We start from the raw sequence: 12,156 nt of genomic DNA, 5'->3' as shown, positions 1-12,156 counted from the left end.
TAAGAAGTAACGTGCACAGTAATCTATAAAGTAACTGAAAAGTAATTTTGAACTGTTGACTCACCTGTAAATCAACCAACTGCTTTTGAACCTGCACTTATCTGTAAATCACTGCATATAGCTTGCAAAGTATTATTTCACTTACCAGCACCAGGCCTGGCTTGGTTCTAGAAATAAAATAACTGAATAATATTTTTATAACAAACAAATTGGTCTGAGTTTAGTCTTTGAGTGTGTGTAATAATTTCTTGCCTGAGTTGGTACAATAAATGCTTAACACTACCCTCTGATAAAGCCTTACTGCTCGCCCACACTACCACAAATAGAGAGTAAGGAATTATCTACTTTTATCTCTGCCTACCGTTGGGGTTCCACTTGACTCTGTGCACACCATACCTCATTTTGGTATAGTATATACAGAGCCAGCTTCCTACAGCTCCACAACACTGTACTGTACGCCACTCCACTCTAGAAAACTGTATTGCACTTTATGCAACTCTACTCTCCTGTAGTCTACAACACCTTCAAATACAGTACAACACACCACTGCACTGTACAATAGCGACTCCTATTTATAACACTTTACTCAACTCTGTTATGCCGCTCTAGTATACTGCATTTCACACCACTCTACTCTGACACTTTATTCTACTCTACCCTACTGCAGTGTTCTCCACTACACTACACTTTATCCCTTTGTATGCTACAGTAATATACTGTGCTGTACACCTCCCCAAGGTCCGACACTATACTCCACTGTATGCAACTCCAGTCTAGAAGATTATACTACACTGTATGCCACTCTACTTCACTCTATGTCCCTTCCAATGTACGTCACTGTAGTACACTGTATAATATTCGATGAGATGAGACTCCACTCTGCTCTATGACATGCCACTCCATTATATCATTCGCCACTCCACTGAATGACACTCTCCTCCAGTGTACTCAGACACTCCTCATTGATACTTGTGGGGGGGGGGGGGGGTGCCGAGGGAATCCCGTCCATGGTCCGTATGTCGTAACGGAGACCACTTACCTGTGGGAGTTAGGACCCAGACACCACCTTCCCTTATGGTGCCCTCCAGGAGGATAAACACACCCCTCCGTATTCTACCCACACAGGAACCACTTCTTCAGGACGTCACCGGGGAAGGAGGGAGCTACCCCGGAAGCAGTCACCAGGCGGAAGAGAAAAGGGACCAATCAGCACCCAGCGGGCACGAAGAAGCCAGAGAGAGAAGGAAGTCAGAGAGCGGAGAAACGGTGAAGCAGGAGAACGCGGAATCGGAAGAAGACGAAGATACCAGGCGGAGCGAAGGAGAAAACGGAGAAGACGACGAGCAGTGGTGTGAAGACTAGTGGTCCCCACAGGAGGAGGCTGGAGAGCGGCCGCAACTCTGGAGAGTTGCGGCGGAGCCGGTGAGTACTCCGAGTCAGGGAAGGGAGAGAGAGAGGAGGGGGAGGGAGAGGGGGGGGAAGAAAACTTCTAAGAACAACTGTAAAGGTTCACTGAGATTAAAAAGCACTACCCCCACACAGGATTAACCACCCCTGGTCTAAACGTGATACGTAGCACAAACCCTCGTGCACCTTTTTCCCCCCTTGTCCCTTAGGCACATAAATTCCCCTACCCTCACGAGTGACCCTGACCTACCAAAGAACCTCGTTTGTACCACCCACTGGGTATGGTGACGGGATTGCCCTAGTTTATGGGCCTATCATTAAAAAGAGAGGACTGACGGCTCCTTTTTTCTCTCACTTATTCCTATGAGCCTCCGTGGGAGAACCAAAGACCGCGAAGAAGCCCAAACAGACGGGGAAGCTACTGGAAACAACATTCCACTTAAAAGAGAGAAACAGGTCAAAGACCCCGAGGGATCACCAACACCCTCTAGCTCTATTTCCGACTCTGTAAATAAAAGCCGCCGACTGGCACACTACATACAGCCTCCTCGTCTGTTTATCTGGCCCGCGCTCCCACAATACTCCACTGAATGTCACTCTACCGTACACTACTCCACTCTATGCCACTCTCCTCTACAACACTGTACTCCACTCTGACAGTTTACAACACCCTTCTCTACTGTACGGCATTCCACTATGCTCCACTGTACAACACGCCACTCCACTCTGGTTCTCCACTTCACTATAAAACACACCACCTTACCCCACTGTATGACTTTACTTCACTGTAAGCTACTCCACTGCACTTTATTCCACTCCAATACTCCAATTTACAATACTACACTGTACCGCACTCTCCTCAATTCTACTGTACGACACTCCAATTAATGACACACTAATAAATGGCAAGCTACACTACAATTGGAAACACATTTTTTTTTTTTTTTTAAAAGACCATTGAAGTCAAGTTATAGTTAGGAAAACTTTATTTATTCTTTCTATACAAACCCAACTTAAACTAGACAAGCATTAGAAATTCTAAAGTTATAACTCAAATTTATAATTTACATACTACCTTCAAATTACTATAAGCCATGCACCTCTGAATCCAGTGTTATCACTTCACTCCCCACACTACATTAACTATAACTTGCACATTCCCCATGTACTTGTTATACCCTTCCGCATTACATCATTTATACCACGTGAAATCATAGTATTCATACCAAAATGTATGACATCTCAAATGACATAATTTGTGATAACACAGTGCACGGTAGAATGGCGAGTTCTAGTTAATGTAGTATGGCGAGTGACGTGACAACACTGGGCATGGAGGTGTGGACCTTAGAGTAATTTTAAGATGGTGTGTAAATTATAAATTTAAGCTGTAAGTATAACTTCAGAATTTCTAATGATTCTGTAGTGTAAGTTGGACTTGTATAGAAAAAATAAATCGTTTTTTCATTTTATATATATATATATATATATATTCACTGAAAAAAACCATAGGTTTCACACATGTTATAGTTAGCGGAAATTTTACTGATAAAAAACCAATGAAATTTCCCCGTTATAGTTAGTGCAGGAAACTATAACTCACGCGACCGCAATCCTCTGCTGATGCTAATACTGTATTTAGACACTTATTTGCCCATGTCTTCTTCCATAAATTTTTAGCTATACATATATTAAAAATATTTGTTTTTCATAAATACACATATGTCATCAGCAGAAGATTGCAGTCGCGTGAGTTATAGTTGCCTGCACTAACTATAACGGGGGAATTTCATTGGTTTTTTATCAGTAAAATTTCCGCTAACTATAACATGTGTGAAACCTATGTTTTTTTCAGTGAATATATATATATATATATATATATATATATATATATATTCGTAATCCTTTCTGACAACGGTCTCTCCTCGATCCAGTCCCCAGAACCAGGAACCAAGAAAGGCGCGAACTCCACTTTTTGCAGTGCAGGTATAGTTTTTATTGTTATTTCTTTCGGTGCATGGCCGCCATGACGCGTTTCGAACCTCCAAGGGTTCTTGATCACATGACACACCACGTCAATTTCCCCGGCTTTTAAAGTGACAAGTGCATAGTTTTTTTCTTTGTTTCTTTTCCACTAAAATAATGGAGCTAGAAAACATACTATTCGTGCAGTTTCTGCCATATTGCACACAACAATGATAAATTCATGACAATTATGTTTACTTTGTGTTTGCATAAATGCCCAACATTCTTGGAAAGTAGAAATGTTGTTTACATTTTGATACCTGTTGTCAGTTACTCAGTAACATTTCTTTTGGACGATATTGTTAACATCCCTGCAATGACATTTGCTATAGATGCGTAATGCAAAAATGCGTTCAAAACACAGTATATTGTTATCTAATATACCTATTGATTGTTATAACGATATAAATACAAATTCAAAGTACATCATAACATAATGACTATGCAAAATACGCTTGTAAATGTAAACATTTCCGACTTATGTAAACAACCACATTGTCATACTAATATGTAAACTCTAATGTTCTTGTAAATTGGCAAAAAAAATAAAAATGTGCTGGTGCTTAAATTTTAACTGTGCCTGTAATTAGTTTTGTCTGGAGATATATTGTTCAGTGCACATGAGCCCATGTGCTTACCATAAACTCCTAGACTGAGGAAAACGACTCTGGGAGGGGGGAGGGGCATTTTTGTTTCTTACTTGAGATGCCAACCTTATATCGAAATCAATGATGTTATAACCACGTATGTAAATCCTCTGTTGTGTTTAAACCATGTGGGCTTTTGCTGTCTAGTTCTAGGATATATTTGGTTTCTAGACGCCTCAACATGGCTTCCCTGTTTCCTCCTCTTCTTGGAGGTGGCACGCTGTCGATTACATAATACTTTAAGTGGTCCATATTGCTGGAATGGACCTCCTCAAAGTGGCGGGCTACCGGGTAAGTAATATCTTTGTTTGTGATGGCCCGCATGTGCTGGAGTATTCTCTTGTGGACCTGCAACTTTGTGCTTCCCACATATCGCAGTCCACAAGAGCACTCCAGCACAAACACAGCAAAGTCTGATTTACAGGTTAAAAATTTGTTGATAACAGAGGGCTTGCCTTTGAAAGCTGTTGAAAAGGATGTTTTATTCTCACCGTGTTTGCATGCTTTGCATACCAAACACCGGACAAATCCTTTTCGATTGGTCAACCAATTGCTACTCGTGGTGACCTTTGGACTACTGCTGACTAGATGGTCCCCTGTGCTTTGTGCCTTTCTGTATGTTATCATGGGTAGTGCTGGCATTTGACTCCCTATGACTGGATCACTTTGCACTAAATGCCAGTTGTCCTTAATTATTTTTCTTAGGCTGTCTTTTTGTTTATTATACGTGAGTATTAATCGGGGGCTACTCTCTGTGGCAGAAATTTTCATTCTTTTAATCTTGCCAGCTGATGGTTTGAAGAGTAAATCTTCCCTTGTTTTGGCCCTAGTTTGTTTTATGGCATCATCAATTACCTTCTCTTTGTACCCTCTCTCAAGGAAACGGATTTTACACTCTTCCTGTGCTTTTTGTAGATCAGTTTCATTACTGCATATTCTACGAATTCTTAGCATCTCCCCATAGGGGATGCTAAGGATTGTATGCTTAGGATGGAAACTATTTGAATGCAGTATGGTATTCCCTGCTGTTGGTTTTCGATGTAGGCGAGTCTCCAGAATGTTATTGGAGACATACACTTCTACATCCAAAAAGCAGATGGTACTCTTGCTTGTGGTGTGAGTGAGCTGGATGTTAACATTGTTGGAATTTAGACATCTTATAAACTCCTCAGCGCTTTCTGTATCACCCTGCCATATCACAAACAAGTCATCTATAAATCTGATCCACTTGATTATATTTTTGGACCAAATTTCCGGATGTTCTGTTCTTACTGTTACTTCTTCCCATCTACCCATGTGTAGACAGGCGTAGCTGGGTGAAAAACTCGCACCTATTGCCACGCCTCTCACTTGGTGATAGACCTGTTGCTGGAATAGAAAGTAATTGGTATGTAAACAAAACTTCGTCAGGTCCACTAACATTTTGTTATGGGTGTGGTACTCTATAGATCTTTTTCCTAAGAAATGTTCCAAAGCTTGTATTCCGTCTGTGCGATGGATGGACTAGTAGAGGTTGCTGACATCCATAGAAATCAGTAGGAAATCTGATTGCCACTGGAATCCATGTATCTGCCTCAAAAAATCACTCGTGTCCTGTATATATGACGGCAACTTTTTCACTAATTCTTGTAAAAAAGAGTCGATGTAGATTGAAACATTCTCTGTCAAGCTTTGTATGGCCGAAATTATAGGTCTGCCAGGTGGGTTGGTGCTGTCTTTGTGTATTTTTGGAATAAAATACATCACCGGCAATATCGGGTAATCATTTTTTAGGAATTTCAGTTCATCTTGATTGATTAATCCACTGCTTTTCCACGCTAGGAGCTTTGCATATAGTTCATTCTGTGCAGTTTTAATGATCATTTTGTTGCTGACCTTATAGCAACTGCGATCTCCTAACTGTTTTAACGCTTCCTTCATGTACAAAGATTTTGGCCATATCACCACATTGCCCCCTTTGTCTGAATTACGTATTATTACGTTCTCATTGTCACGTAATTTTTTAATTAGTTGTTGATATTTTAGTTGGTATGCATCATGTTTCCTTTTTTTCGCTTGTGTTTTGAAATTCAAAGTCCTCACCTCTCTTATCAATATTTCATTAAATGTGTCAATAGAATCTCTTGACGACACTGGTATGAATTTTGATATAGGTTTGAATTTAGTTGTTGGTGCCTTGTTTATATTTATTCCATGCTGTAACATTGTTTGTTGTGTTGAATCTGGGATCAAAGATTCACTGTTCCCACCCTGTAACTCATGGATGTCACATAGCAAATCCACATCAAGGGCTGTTAATACTTCCATCCCCTCATTTGTTATTTCTGCATCTGAGCCAGTTTGATTTCTCTCACGTCTGAGTTGATGATATTTTTGTAGCTTTATTTTTCTGATAAATTTATATATATCAGCACGCGTTTGTGGATAATTGAAGTTACTTTCAACACAGTATGTAAGCCCCAATGCCAGCAACTGTTGCTCCGCTGTGTCCAATGTTACTGTTGACAGATTGATAATTGTGTTGGTATTGTTATTCATGGGACCTATTGACGGCGCCACCCCTTGTTGCTCTTCTTTTTGCTTATCATTTTGGCGCCTCCTTCTCCTTCTCTCTCTTCGTTTGATGTTCCTCCTTTGCCTGTTTTGTAATTTTCTTTCCGAGGGCGTAAAGTTTGTCGCCTTGACTCCCTTAAAAAATTCAATTCTTCCCCTATTGTTCTTTTGGGGATATGTTGGTTTGCTCCCTCAGTTGATCTTGAGGTGGATTCTGTTTCAGATTCAGTTTCCACCGATGAACTTAAATCTGATACATTCGGAGTAGCAGGTGGTTCCTTACTTGTAGCCCCTGATGCAACTGGGCTCTTTCTTCGTTGATCTCTTTTTTTGTGTCGCCCTCGTGTCATCAAATTTACGAGAGAAGGTGAATATTTGACCTAAGTCATAGTCATTTTTGTCCCTTTGAAATTTGTAAGTTTTTCTCCTTTTTATTATTTCTTCCTCTTTTTTTAAACGTGCCAACATCTCTTCACGAATCTTTACATTCTGACCATTTGTCTCAAGCTGGTTGATTTGTTGGTTCAAAGTGTCAATCTGAGTCAGTAATTCATTTCTGTCACTTTCAGCGTATTTCACCAGTATTTCAACTAATCTTCTTGAGGACTCTAAATTGCATTCTCCCCATTCGCGTAGCATGTTGGGGTTGAGGCTGTCATAATTAGGGGCAAGCATGATGCGTAGACCGCGGGGGATCCTACCAACCTCCAGATACCTGGAGAGTGATCTGTGTTCCCACCATTTTGCCTGCTCGGTGCGCATCGCTTTTTCCAGTTTTTTATATAAATCTTTCACGTTGGTGTTGCCCCCGTCACTCATACTGCCCGCTACGGCTTGCAATGGGGCACTCGCTGTATCTGAAAACATTTCATCAGCTGCCTCCTCCTTCCCACGTAGTATGTCGGCGGCCATAATTTATATTGCACTGTCAATAACTGAAACGATATGTTCGTACATTACTTTGTCAAACACTCGCTTTTTGCACACCTCTCACCGGATTTTTCTTAGGCTTTTTCTTCCTCTTAGACCTCCGCTCGCGCTACCGGCGTCCTCCGACACCCGTCCACCGCTCGGTCACAGTCCGGAAATTTCCTTGATCCGGGGGCTCGTTCGGCTCTCTCCTCCAGGAGAATTCAAATCTTCCAGTTCACACCGGAAACAGCTTCTCGCCGTACAGCCCTGAGTAGAGAGGGGGTTCGCGTAATCCAAAGAAGCCGTCTTTGGTTGAAATTATTTCGTAATCCTTTCAGACAACGGTCTCTCCTCGATCCAGTCCCCAGAACCAAGAAAGGCGCGAACTCCACTTTTTGCAGTGCAGGTATAGTTTTTATTGTTATTTCTTTCGGTGCATGGCCGCCATGACGCGTTTTGAACCTCCAAGGGTTCTTGATCACATGACACACCACGTCAATTTCCCCGGCTTTTAAAGTGACAAGTGCATAGTTTTTTTCTTTGTTTCTTTTCCACTAAAATAATGGAGCTAGAAAACATACTATTCGTGCAGTTTCTGCCATATTGCACACAACAATGATAAATTCATGACAATTATGTATATATTATACTTATATATATTATCTACTGGCGGTCGCCAGTAGATATAGTTACAACCTAGTTTCCATAGGAAATCTCAAAATTCTATTTTGAATAACTTTGGCGCCGGTTGACGAATCCTCGCGAAATTTTCAAAACTAATGGGGCGCTCCGTTCAGCTCCTACCCTGAATGTCTCGGGGTGATTAGTCAAGCGGGGGCCGAGAAAAAGGGGGGGTCCCAAAACGCGTTTTCCCCATGCATTTTTCCATAGGACCTTTAGTCGCAGCTACAGCCCGAACGGCTGAACAGAATTACGTGAAATTTGGCAGAGAGGTAGCCATAAGGTCAAGGAAGTGCCTTTTTCAGGTGTGGTGTAAATCTGTTCAGTATTTCCTGAGAAAATAGCATTTAAAAGCATATCAATATCTATACGCGCGCACCGTGCGCGCACTGTGCGCGCACCCTGCCGTGCGCGAGCGCAATTCTGATTGGTTGTTAGATGTCGGTAAACATTTGAATCGGTCGAAACCAGGAAGTGTCGGCCGCCATTTTGTCTCTCGCAGTCTGAAGGGGTGAAAAAAAAAGGTGGAGAACGTGAAAAGGGGGCAGAGTGGACAGTTCCTGACCCCCTAGCCTTGGTCAGGGGGTCACAGAAGGGCCCCTAAGGCGAAGTGCAGAGTGCGCGCACGGTGCGCGCACCGTGCAAAACCTGAAAAAAATAAAAACAAATAAATACATAACTTAGCATTTAAAAAAACGTACAAATTCACTGAAAGAACCTTAGGTTTCACACACGTTATAGTTACGAATTAGCATTTAAAAAACCTTGCAAATTCACTTAAAAAACCATAGGTTTCACACATGTTATAGTTAGCTGGACATTTCACTTGTAAAAAACCAATGAAATTCCCCCGTTATAGTTAGTGCAGGCAACTATAACTCACGCGACCGCAATCCTCTGCTGATGACGTCAGATATTACATCACTGATGACATATGTGTCTTTATGAAAAATAAATATTTGTAATATATGTATAGCTAAAGATTAATGGAAGAAGACCTGGGTAAATAAGTGTCTAAATACAGTGATGTAATATCTGACGTCATCAGGAGAGGATTGCGGTCGCGTGAGTTATAGTTGCCTGCACTAACTATAACGGGGGAATTTCATTGGTTTTTTACGAGTGAAATGTCCAGCTAACTATAACATGTGTGAAACCTATGGTTTTTTAAGTGAATATATATATATATATATATATATATTCTCAAAGCTCCAAGGTGCCTGCTGGCAGGCTCGCACTCAAACAGTGGTATCATTTTAGCGGGTAGAGGACCCATGTGCCCGCCGCCAGCTGCAGCTCCCCTGTCACGGATGGAAGCCTGACGCGTTTCTGAGCCATATTGCTCGTCTTCAGAGGCTCGACATAGGAAAGCATTTTTAAGACACTTCCTTTAATTTATAATTAATAGCCCTCAGATGGTCGACTTGAATGAGCTTCACCCGATGTATTCTGGGTAATGTAGTTTGTGTCTATGTCCCTTTTGGGTGCAGTTCCATTTTGAAGCCCTCAGATGTGCACCGGCGAGCAAAAGGTCCATTAATCCCTTACCACTGTTTCACAAATGGACTCTGTGTTTGCAGAGCCCGTGACCCCTCCTTTGGGGTGGTGCAAGCCTCGCGGCCGGACTGCCGCGTTAATTTTCGAAGCTCCAAGGTGCCCACTGGCAGGCTCGCACTCAAATAGTGGTATCATTTTAGCGGGTAGAGGACCCATGTGCGCGCCGCCAGCTGCAGCTCCCCTGTCACGGATGGAAGCCTGACGCGTTTCTGAGCCATATTGCTCGTCTTCAGAGGCTCGACATAGGAAAGCATTTTTAAGACACTTCCTTTAATTTATAATTAACAGCCCTCAGATGGTCGACTTGAATGAGCTTCACCCGATGGATTCTGGGTAATGTAGTTTGTGTCTGTCCCTTTTGGGTGCAGTTCCATTTTGAAGCCCTCAGATGTGCTCCGGCGAGCAAAAGGTCCATTAATCCCTTACCACTGTTTCACAAATGGACTCTGTGTTTGCAGAGCCCGTGACCCCCCCTTTGGGGTGGTGCAAGCCTCGCGGCCGGACTGCCGCGTTAATTTTCGAAGCTCCAAGGTGCCCGCTGGCAGGCTCGCACTCAAACAGTGGTATCATTTTAGCGGGTAGAGGACCCATGTGCGCGCCGCCAGCTGCAGCTCCCCTGTCACGGATGGAAGCCTGACGCGTTTCTGAGCCATATTGCTCGTCTTCAGAGGCTCGACATAGGAAAGCATTTTTAAGACACTCCCTTTAATTTATAATTAACAGCCCTCAGACGGGCGACTCGAATGAGCTTCACCCGATGGACACATTGACACAAACTACATTACCCAGAATCCATCGGGTGAAGCTCATTCAAATAGAATTTTTAAAAAAACTTAGAAATTCACTGAAAAAAACAAAGTTTACAGGTATGTTAAAGTTAGGCTCAGATTTTACACACACAACCATAGAAATTGTGCAGTTATAGCTACCTGAGCTAACTATAACCTACGCCCCTGCAATGCACTGCTTATGACCTCACATATTATATCACTCATGACATGGTCAGTGATACCACTGTTGACATCTCAAATGACATTACTGACGACATCATCCAGCAAAGTAAACTTCAGTATACTTCATAAAATACCATTTAATTTAAAAAAAAAAAAAAAAAAAGAAGACACAGGTGAGAGATTTATAGGACAGAGCTCACTGTAACCTTATCAACTACTACACAAACTTATCAAGTATGAGACAGTTCTCAGCAGATAGTCCAGTCTTTTCTAAATCACTATTCTAAACACTAATGACCGAAGAAAACCTGAAAAAAGGTTTGAGTGCAAATGTCACATTTACACAAACCAGTACAACGTACAACCAGCATGGAGGTCTTGGTGGACAGACCACTAAGTGACAAACCACTTGTAAAATTGTTCTTCATCCTGGAGAAAGGTGTGAGCCTGTTGAGTCTGTTGTAAATGTCTACTAAACTGAGCCATCGACCTAGAGAAAGGTGTTAGTGAACAGATGAATTTATTGCAATTTGCTAATAAAGTCATTCAGCAAAAAGGAGAGAGGACTAAGAAACCTAGTTGGTATGTCATAAAACCGAAACTATACTCTGCCATCACTGTGGAGTGAAGTCTCAATGAACAGCTTGGACTGTCACAAAGCAATACCATATGCATACATTAGCAGGGGACATGTCATTGTAGAGGCTAGTTCAGTGATAAATTGTACACCCACTTTTAAAACAGGATTAGAGATCAGATGACCTATGTTAGAAATAGTATCACTCGTTAGTAATACAGAAAGACTAATAATTTAACTTGTGTCTTAGCTTAGTCTATATCTTTAAGTCTCAGAAACGTTTATGAAGCACACTCACTGGATGATGTCATCAGTGATGTCACAAACCATGTCATGAGTGATGTAATATATGAGGTCATAAGCAGTGCATTACGGGCCGTAAGTTATTGTTAGCTCCGGTAACTATAACTGCTTAATTTCTATGGTTTTGTGTGTGTAAGACCTGAGCCCAACTATAATGTACCCGTAACGTTTGGTTGTTTTCAGTGGATGTCTAAGGTATTTTTGATTTTCTATATCCTAATTATAATGTCCCTGTAACCTTTGGATTTTCAGGGAATTTCTCAGGTGTTTTAATGCTATTTCCTAAATATGTCACTGTGACCTTTGGTTTTTTAGTGGAGATAAATATATATGATAGATTGTTTTAAATCCTTAATTTTTCAACGGGGAGCTGAAGCCCTACACAGCAATTGCCTAATTTGACATTTTTTATGCTCTTGTTAAAGTGCATATGGATTGTCATATTCCCTTTTATACTAAATCTCAGACATCCTTAGACCTTTAATGTTGAATACTGTTTGGGGACATTGATGAGTACCAGAGTGTGGGGGACCAGCCGGAA

The 12,156-nt window shown here is 41.6% G+C and overlaps 1 protein-coding gene across 3 annotated transcripts in view; it reads right to left on the bottom strand.

The window, feature by feature from the left end:
• PLTP (phospholipid transfer protein) overlaps positions 1-12,156 on the bottom strand; it is a 215,076-nt gene that overhangs the window by 53,252 nt on the left and 149,668 nt on the right. The gene's annotated exons all lie outside the window — the stretch shown is intronic.

This window comes from Triturus cristatus, chromosome 7, assembly GCF_964204655.1.
Source record: "Triturus cristatus chromosome 7, aTriCri1.1, whole genome shotgun sequence".
NCBI lineage: Eukaryota > Metazoa > Chordata > Amphibia > Caudata > Salamandridae > Triturus > Triturus cristatus.
Note: the sequence above shows the minus strand (reverse complement) of the source record. Positions and strands in the feature narration are given on the sequence as shown.